Below are 8,854 nucleotides of genomic sequence, written 5' to 3' on the forward strand. Positions count from 1 at the left end.
TTGCCTATTGTGAGGTCCATCTATCCTAAGCCTGATAACACTGAAGCCCAGAGCTGGAAAAACAAACAAACACCAAATAAAACAAACACTTGCTCCCTTTGCCCAGGTAATCCTAAAGAAGTCAAAGACTTCAATGTAGGCAGGCAGAACCTTTTCTACAGCCGAGAACGGGCCAAATTCACACTCTGCACATGAAGCGTTATCCCAATTCGCACTCTGCAATAGGGAAACATCTCAATTCACACTTGGCACACATGGAGATGGCCCAGTTCACACTCGGCACATGGGGAGATGTCCCAATACACACACTGCACATACGGAGATGTCCCAATTCACACATTCTACACATAAGGACATCGGGTGATACTCCCAGTTCACACTTCGCACATAGGGATATATCCCCAATTCATACTATGCACATAGATAGATATCCCCAATTCATACTCTACACACAGGGTGATATCTATCCCCCATTCACACTCTGCACATAGGGAGATACTCCTTGCCCAAAACCTACCACACTCTAGGCAAGGGTAGCCAGATGCTTCTTCGTGGTCCTGACCAGGTGAGAGGGGATAGGTTTAAAGCAATGAGGAGATTCACATTCTCCTCATTCCCTGCCCTAAACACACGGTCCGAACAATATACTGAATTGCAGATGGATTCAAAGATGGGGGAGCGTAAAGGTTTGAGCTCTTCTTTGAGGGGTGCTGAGTATTGTGACAAGGAGTGGGATTTCTCTCCAGACTGTGGACTTGGGCAGACTTTGCAGAGCCTTGACTGTGAAAGGGGATTTCAGCAGTGCCTGCTTCATGGCTGTGACTGGGAATTAGCTAAACTAATGTTTATAAAGCCGTTTTTTTCACAGTGCTGCGTACGCACTGAGACTCTCACTGGGGCTCACTCCTAGCAGTCTTGCTCTGATCTGCGCCCTTCTGCAGAGTCTCAAGAGGGAGAAACTTCATCCTCAGTAAAGACGTTGGAGAAACAGAACATTGCCTTAGGAACTGGGACGTTTGGACTTAAATCTTTCAGGGGGAGAGGGGTGTTTCCATCTTTCCCTAGTGTGGTTTTCTCAATGTGATCTTTACTTCTCTGAACCTGCTTCCTTGCATCTTAGTTTGCTTCCTATCATGGTCATAAACCATCACGGCCAAAAACAACTTGGAAAAGAAAAGGCTAGTTTGGTGTGTATGTCCTAATCACATCACTGAGCAAGTCAGCACAGTAGCTCAAGTGGGGCAGCAAGCTGGGAGCAGGACCGGAAGCAGAGGCCGTGGAGGAACAGTGTGTACTGGCTTGCCCTCTACTTCTCACCTAGTTCCTTGTACATGCCAAGGAGCAGCTGCCGGAGATGGCATGGCCCACAGCGGACTAGGCCTTTCTCCATCAATCAGCAATCAAGACGACCACAGTCATGCACATAGGTCAGTCCGTAGGTGCTGAGGAGCAATCCTCTTGTGCACTATGAATGCATATTACTCTCGCTGGCTAATAAAGAGCTTACTGGCCCATAGCTTGGTAGGAGGCGATTAGGCAGGAAAACCAGACTAAGAGAATGCTGGGAGGAAGAAGGGCAGAGTCATGGAGTCAGAAGAGATATCAGCAGATGGAGAGGGAAGTGAAACGGACATGCTGTACTGAGAAAAGGTTCCTAGCCATGTGGCAAAGTATAGATCAAAAAATATGGGTTAATTTAAATATGAGTATTAGCTAATTACAAGCCTGAGCTATTGATCAAGCATTTGTAATTAATATAAGCTTCTGTGTGGTTACTTGGGACGGCGGCCAAGAAAGAAAAGTCCACCCGCACATAGGAAGTTCCCCAATTGATATTCCCTCTTCCTGGGTATGTCAAGTTGACAAACCAGAATGGCCATCACACCTTGCTAATAAAATGGAATGCAAACACCCACGAAACCGATGTTATTAAATGCCAAAGCGATGAGTTCAATGCACAAGGAACTAATTCAGAAAGCGACGCAGTCTTCCTGAAATGTAAAGAATTCTAACGACAAAGCCAGTCAGGAGGGCTCTGCACACAGCACTTCCTGACCTCTTCTTAAGTTGCTACATGTCAACAGATGACTCCAGTTCAACCCTGACTCAAGCTAACCACTAATTTAGATTTAAACTGCTCCCAACTCACAATTAGAATTCAAGCCCTGGAACTCCATTAGAGATGCATAAGGCTACATTTTCCTTCACTGAAATTAATCAGCTGCAAATGATTAAATTACTATATATAGTGGGAAACACAACAAAGCTGTAATTTTTATATAAATTCCAGAATGTTCCATTATTTCCCTTCAGTGCTGACACCGGACTCTTCCCTCCACAGTTGCTTTGTCTTCTGTAAAATAAAAATTTAAAAACCCATTGCTCTTCAAGCGTTTCAGAGTCCATGTTCAATATTTAATATGATTAATGTTTACAGTGTGTTGTGGGCTTGTCTGCTAATTGTGGCGTTAAGCCACACCCCCTCCATCATCTTTGGGGGCTGAGGGATGTTGATTCAGAACACTGTGGGAGAAAGTATCAATTAAAATTCAGCTCCATTGGGCACACAAGTCTTTTCTGTTGTTTGTTTGTGGTGTTCCACATCTCTAGAGGCAATACTTGCCCTCACCGTCCCTCTGACTGCAGGAATAGATTGAGGCTCTGAAAGTTTCTCTGCAAGGATGTAGTTAGCCTGTGGTGAAGTTACAGTCTGCCTCAACTGGCAAGTATGTATGTGTGTGTGTGAGTGTGTGTGTGTGTGTGTGTGTGAGAGAGAGAGAGAGAGACAGAGAGAGAAACAGAGACAGAGAGACACACAGAGAGACAGAGACAGAGAGACACACAGAGAGACAGAGACAGAGAGACAGGGAGAGCCATAGACAGAAAGAGAGGGAGGGAAGGAGGAAGGGGGAGCAGGACAGAGGGAGGGAAGTCAGTCTTGGTCATGTGCTCTTCTGAGGAATGCAAGGAGCTGACACAGTGAGGCTTGGACTTAGGGTAGGACTTGGACTACCTGAGGAAAGACCACTGTTGATATATTACACAGTATTCACCTCATTTGACTATTACATGATCAGAATGCTGAGCAGAGAGTCAAAAAATGTGGCAATAATCAGGCACTGGCATGATCGATCTCTCTGGGTCTTAGTGTTCTAATGTACAGAGCACAAATAGTCATCTCTGCTGGGGAGATTAAGGAAGTTGATGAGCTTTGAGAATGACTGGGATGCGCTTCAGACGTCAGAGTTATTGTTTTTGAGTGACAAATGTCCCTGTATCTTCCACAGCTCAGCAGGCCCTCCAGGTCCTTTGTCACAACCTGTGCAACCTGTTGGGGAAGAGTTTCCCCGGAGAAAAATCTGCTGACCAAGAACTCTGGACTGCCATGTCCCCACTGCCTTCATTGCTCAGAGCTCCCCGGAGCTCTGCTGTGCTGGTGGCTTTGAGGCCATCTCATCCAGACTGCAACTGCAGAATGAAATCTCATCCATGCCCTCTCCTACTCTTGTCAGTTCCAAATGACATCTGCCTTACTCCCTAGGGTCTCTGCAATAACGTGTGGACAAAATGACCTTCCCACTTCTCTTGGCAGACCCTTGTGTCTACGGCCCTTGAACAAGCATCAGCTTCCAAGTTGGCTGTCTCACTCTCTCTCTCCTTCCCCCTCGTCTTTCTCATGAATTCATGACTACCCCTTTCACCAAGAGCTTGGGGTCCAGGATTAACTTCCAGAATTGACTATCCTGGAAGTTGACTGGGTACTCCCTGTTTTAGGGTGCACACAACATGGCGTGTTCCCACCCAAGGACCTCACAATGTTTATATTCCTCTTAGCCACACCAAGCCTACATTGTAACATCCTTACACCTCCTGGACTCTCAAGCCTACATTGTAACATCCTTACACCTCCTGAACTCTCAAGCCTACATTGTAACATCCTGACACACTCCTGGACCCTTTTTCTGTTCTCACTGGCAAGAATCCCTCTCCACGGTATTCAGGAAGTAAGGACCCTGAATATCTTCACTTCCACCAGCTACCCAAGACTAGGTACCAACCATTGCTGTCTTTATGTTGAGTGGTCCTCCCAGAATTAGAAGGGCCTTTCAACCAAAGCACAATTCTCCACTGACATCTTTCCTAAGGGAGACATGTTTATAAAAGAGGCCATTCATTCTGCCCCACCAGGTGAAAGGACACACAGATGAGGGTGGGATTGACTCTCACAGTGTGGCTCAAAGTTTCTGTTTAACCATGGTCTATCATCAGCAGTGCACCAGGCTAGTAAATATGACAACACTTCTGCAGTGGTTGGTCAGTAGCTACTACCAAAGGGCCCTCTGAAGAAGCCTTGAAGCCAGGCTCCTCCCTTGGGTCACAAACACTGCATGATAGTCCAACAAAAGGGCCTGACAGAAACCTGCTCCGGCACTGGGCCCATTTTCTTTTTCATCGCCTGCACTCCCGCCTGGCTGGTTGGCTAATTTGAAGATCACCTGATCCTTCAGGCTAGCCAGTCGCGCAGATGCCTTCCAGACAGCCACTTCAAAGGTCTCAAAAAGCACACTGAGACTTTCCAAAAGTTACTTCCGAGTCAAAGTCCCATCAGGTGACTACTACACTTGATGAAATGCCCGCTCAGTCAGGGAGCTCCAGTCTGGAGAGTCACCTGGTATGTCACCACTGTTGCTCATAACGGGGAACTATTCTCAGTGCTCAGTGTGCAGATGTGGGGACAATGGTGCAGAGGGTTTGGTAATCTGGTTAAGTTAGCATGCTAGGAAGAGTCAGGGCTGGGACTGAAATGCAGGTGTAGTGAAAACACGCGCGCGCGCACACACACACACACACATGCACATACACCAAAACATCTGGTTGTAGCCCCACATAGGGAGCTCCTTGTTGTTGTTGTTTCTATGTGATTCTTATGATTTTGATGGTTCAGGAAATGTGTGTATGAGAGAGAAAAGGAGAAAGAATAGTCAAGAGAGGTGGGGATGTGGAGGAGAGCTACCAGAGAGAGGGGCAGGTACTCCTGCCATTTTATGTGGTTCCTTTATCAGCATTGATTTTCTTTTTTCAAAGATTTAACTTATTTTTGATTATGTGTCTGTGTGGTATGTGAATATGGTGTCTAAGATGCGCAGAAGAAGGAGTCAGATCACCTAGAGCTGGAGTTACAAACAGTGTGACCCACCTGATGTGGGTGCTGAGAATGGAACTTAGGTCATCTGTAAGAGCAGCCAGTGCTCTTAATCTCTGAGCCATCCCTCCCGCCCCTGGTCCCTTGAATTGCATGAGATTGACAGCTTCTGTGTGTCAGGACTGGGATTCATTTCCGTCACTCTGAGGGCCGGCAGCCAGTGCTTGGTTGAGGCATCTAAGAAGGCAATGAAGGTAAAACAGTGTAAATCAGAAAGTACAAACGGCTGGACGCAGGCTGGTGGACTCTGCCAAGCCTCTCTTCACAGAGATGTCACCATCCTTAATCCCCACATCCTCCTTCCTCCCTCCTTTACCTTCTGCATCCTCCTTCCTTCCTTCTTTCCTCCCCTCCTTCCTTTTATCCTTACACTTCCTCCCTTCTTTTATTTCTCTCCCCTCCCTTCTCCCCTTTGCTTCAAGCCTTTCCTTTCTACTTTTTCCTCTCTCTTTCCCTCTCTTCCCCTGACTCTTCCTTCTCTTTGCTTCCTTTCCAGCACCATCTAAAAGGGCTTTGAAGACCTACTGAAATAAACAAGAGAGATAACAGAAAAAGTCTGGAACATTCTCTATCTCCCAATGTTAGTAGGTAGCTGGAACATGGACCATTCTGGTGGAAATGAACGGTTTCCTGTCTCTGCTTTGGAATGTTTTGGGGGGCACAGACAAACTTAAATTTTGAAACAAAGTTGTAATGATAATGTGAACAAGTGTGGTTTTTCTAGGGATCCCTTCCTGACGTGACGAAGGCTATAAGCAGGCTATTCCCTGAGTGTGTGAATCTGTGTGCTGCGTAGGTAGCGCAGTGGGATGAAGACTGAGCCTCTGTCTTCAATTTCTGGTAGGCTGGTCACCCTGGCTTTCCAGTCAAACACTCATCTGCTCTGTGTCGGACATCCTCCTTCATTAAAATTACCCTGGACATAGGATACCAAGAGAAAGGATAAGCTCCTGGGCCCTACCCTTGCTTTTGAGCTCAAAATCTCATTCACCACCAGGACATGGTCACATTGTACATGTAATCTGGTCCAGAAATGCTCGACAGAGAGGTTAATTTGAATTTTGATTCTGGCCAAATAGTGGAATTAGAGAGAGAAAAGACACATCTGCCTGTTACCGCTATGTCTCTCTCAAACACTGTTAATGCTGCTGTGTGAAGAACTGAACCATGGAGCCAGCGATTTGAGGGCTGGTGGAGTCTGGATCTCAGCGTTTCCTTCCAAGTGTCTCTTCCTCACCCAACAGGTTGTCTTTCCTCGCATCCGCCTTCAGACAGACAGCAAAGCATCCTGAGATTCTGCAGGCTGTGGAGGGAACGGCTGCCATTGCGCCACCTGCTGGAAGATTGAAGAAACACTTAACTTAGGTTTAGGCAATTAACCACGCAATCATGATTCCTTTTAATAACTCTCATATTATTAGAAAAATTTCAAGGCATATTTTAGACAATCTATAAACTTTATATAACTAAAAAAACATAATATTACCGCTTATTTTTCTACCCAGAGATGACCATGTTCATGTTTTGTCTCATCATACAAAAATATTTTTCAAGTCATTAAGTATAACATGTAGATGACTTTAGTTTAACGGTACCGAGATCTCTTTACCCTAATTGTAGGGTCTACCTGTTAGTCAGGTTTCTGTGGTTTCAATTTTACCAGCTCACTTGCTGTTTGTGGCAATTACTTGCAGGCCTCCTTTTGGCCTCAAGGCCCACCCCCCAGTAGAAGCCCCAGAGTTCCTGTTGTGAACTCTGATTACTCTTCCAAGTGGGTTCTGCTGGTCTTGCAGCTGACAACAGAACACTACACTCTGAAGTGGAGAAAACGAGGAAGAAGAGATCACAAGCTAGTGCCGCTCCAGGGTCTACACAGTAATAAAAAGCTAATCCCCTCCAGTGTCTACACAGTCAGAAAAAGCTAGTGTTCCTCCAGTGTCTACACTGTAAAAAAAAAAAAAAAAAAAAAAAAAAAAAAAAAAAAAAAAAAAAAAAAAAAAACTAGTGCCCTTCTGATGTGAGATTCACCTCTGTATGTTGTGAATACGTTTTACTACCATTGATTAATAAAAGAAGTTGCTTCAGCCTATAGCAGGGCAGAATATAGCCAGGCTGGAAGAGATTTATAGAGAGAGAGTAGGCAGAGTAAGAGAGACATTATATAACTGCCAAAGGAGAAAGACATGAGCCACCAGCCAAAACCTTACCTGTAAATCACTAGACTCATAGTAAAATGTAAAATAATAGGAATGGGTTAATTTAAGCTGTAAGAGTTAGTCAATAAGAATCTTAAGCTAATAGGTCAAGCAGTGTTTTAATTAATACAGTTTCTGTGTGATTATTTCAGGTCTGGGTGGCCGGGAAACGAAATGAGCAGCCTCCACAAATACCCTTCCAATGTCTAATGGTAAGAAGTAAAAGCTAGTGCTTCTCCAATGTCTACAGAGTAAGGAAAAGCTAGTATCCCTCCCATGTCTACCCTGTAAGAAGCTAGTGCCCTCCAGTGTCCACACAGTAAGAAGAAAAAGTCAACAGTCCCAGATTCCTGCTCTTGAACAGCTGGCCTGCGGTATCTCAGGGAGGAGACTGCCCCACCTCTCCTTTCCAGGTTTCACAAGATGCCTTAGGACACCAAACTCAGAAAGGTAAAAATCGTCAGCTAGTGGAGTCCCAACCTCGGGTGGGCTGTGTTTGCCAAAGAAGACAACAATCTCTCCCACTTCTGAACAAAACAGAGGATCTGCTGGGGCTCGGTGAGGCGCTCAGGGTGGCCAGCTCGGGCTCCCCAGCCACCTCTTTTTTGCCTTTCGAATGTTGTCCTCGCAACAGATAATATACTGTGAACCACATTGTGGGGATGCTGGTGTCAGTCAGGGACTCATCAGCAGCAATAAAGAAGGAAGACTAGAAAGGTTCATGAATAGAGGTGTGGAGGGATCTGTGCTCTGCAAACCATGTATTGCTTAAAGTGAGTGAATTGTATTTTGTGAAGTATATTCTGATTTTTGTAGTTTTTTTTTCAAATTGAATTCTCACCCAAATCATTTTCCATATTTATGACATTTGAAAATGTTAAAAATAAGAAGTATTTCCTAGAAATAACGAGAATAAGGAAGGTAGTACAAACTTTGTGTTCTCTGACCAGGGTCACTTTTAAATTTTTATTTATTTTTAAAGGCTTAAAAAATATGAGTATGTGTGTGCATGCCACACATGTGCAGGTGCCTATAAGGCTAGAAGAAGCTACTGAATGTCCTAGATCTGTCGTTGCAGGAGGTTATGAACTGTCCGGTGTGGGATGCTGGGAACTGAACTTGAGTCCTCTGGAAGAGCAGCAAGTCTGAACCATCTCCCCAGCTTTCAGGGTTACTTTTTAAACTACATTGTGTATTGGATTTTCATATCAGACTGCCTATAGACTCCTCGTTAGACACGGATGTCATTAAAGGAGACCTGTCCTCTCGGGAGGCACCAACAGATTCAGCCTTGCTGCAGGGCTTTATCACTGCACACAAATAAGGGAGGTGGTGGCACAAAGCACAACACCTGGCTTCTTTTTGCCTAGTGTTCTCAGTCTGGTTTCGACAGAGTATAAACACGTGTGTGCATGCCTGCACATGTGTGTGGGCACACGCAACAGTGGTTCTTAAA

This window comes from Microtus oregoni, unplaced genomic scaffold, assembly GCF_018167655.1.
Source record: "Microtus oregoni isolate MIOR12 unplaced genomic scaffold, Mior012 000031F_ref0000149, whole genome shotgun sequence".
NCBI lineage: Eukaryota > Metazoa > Chordata > Mammalia > Rodentia > Cricetidae > Microtus > Microtus oregoni.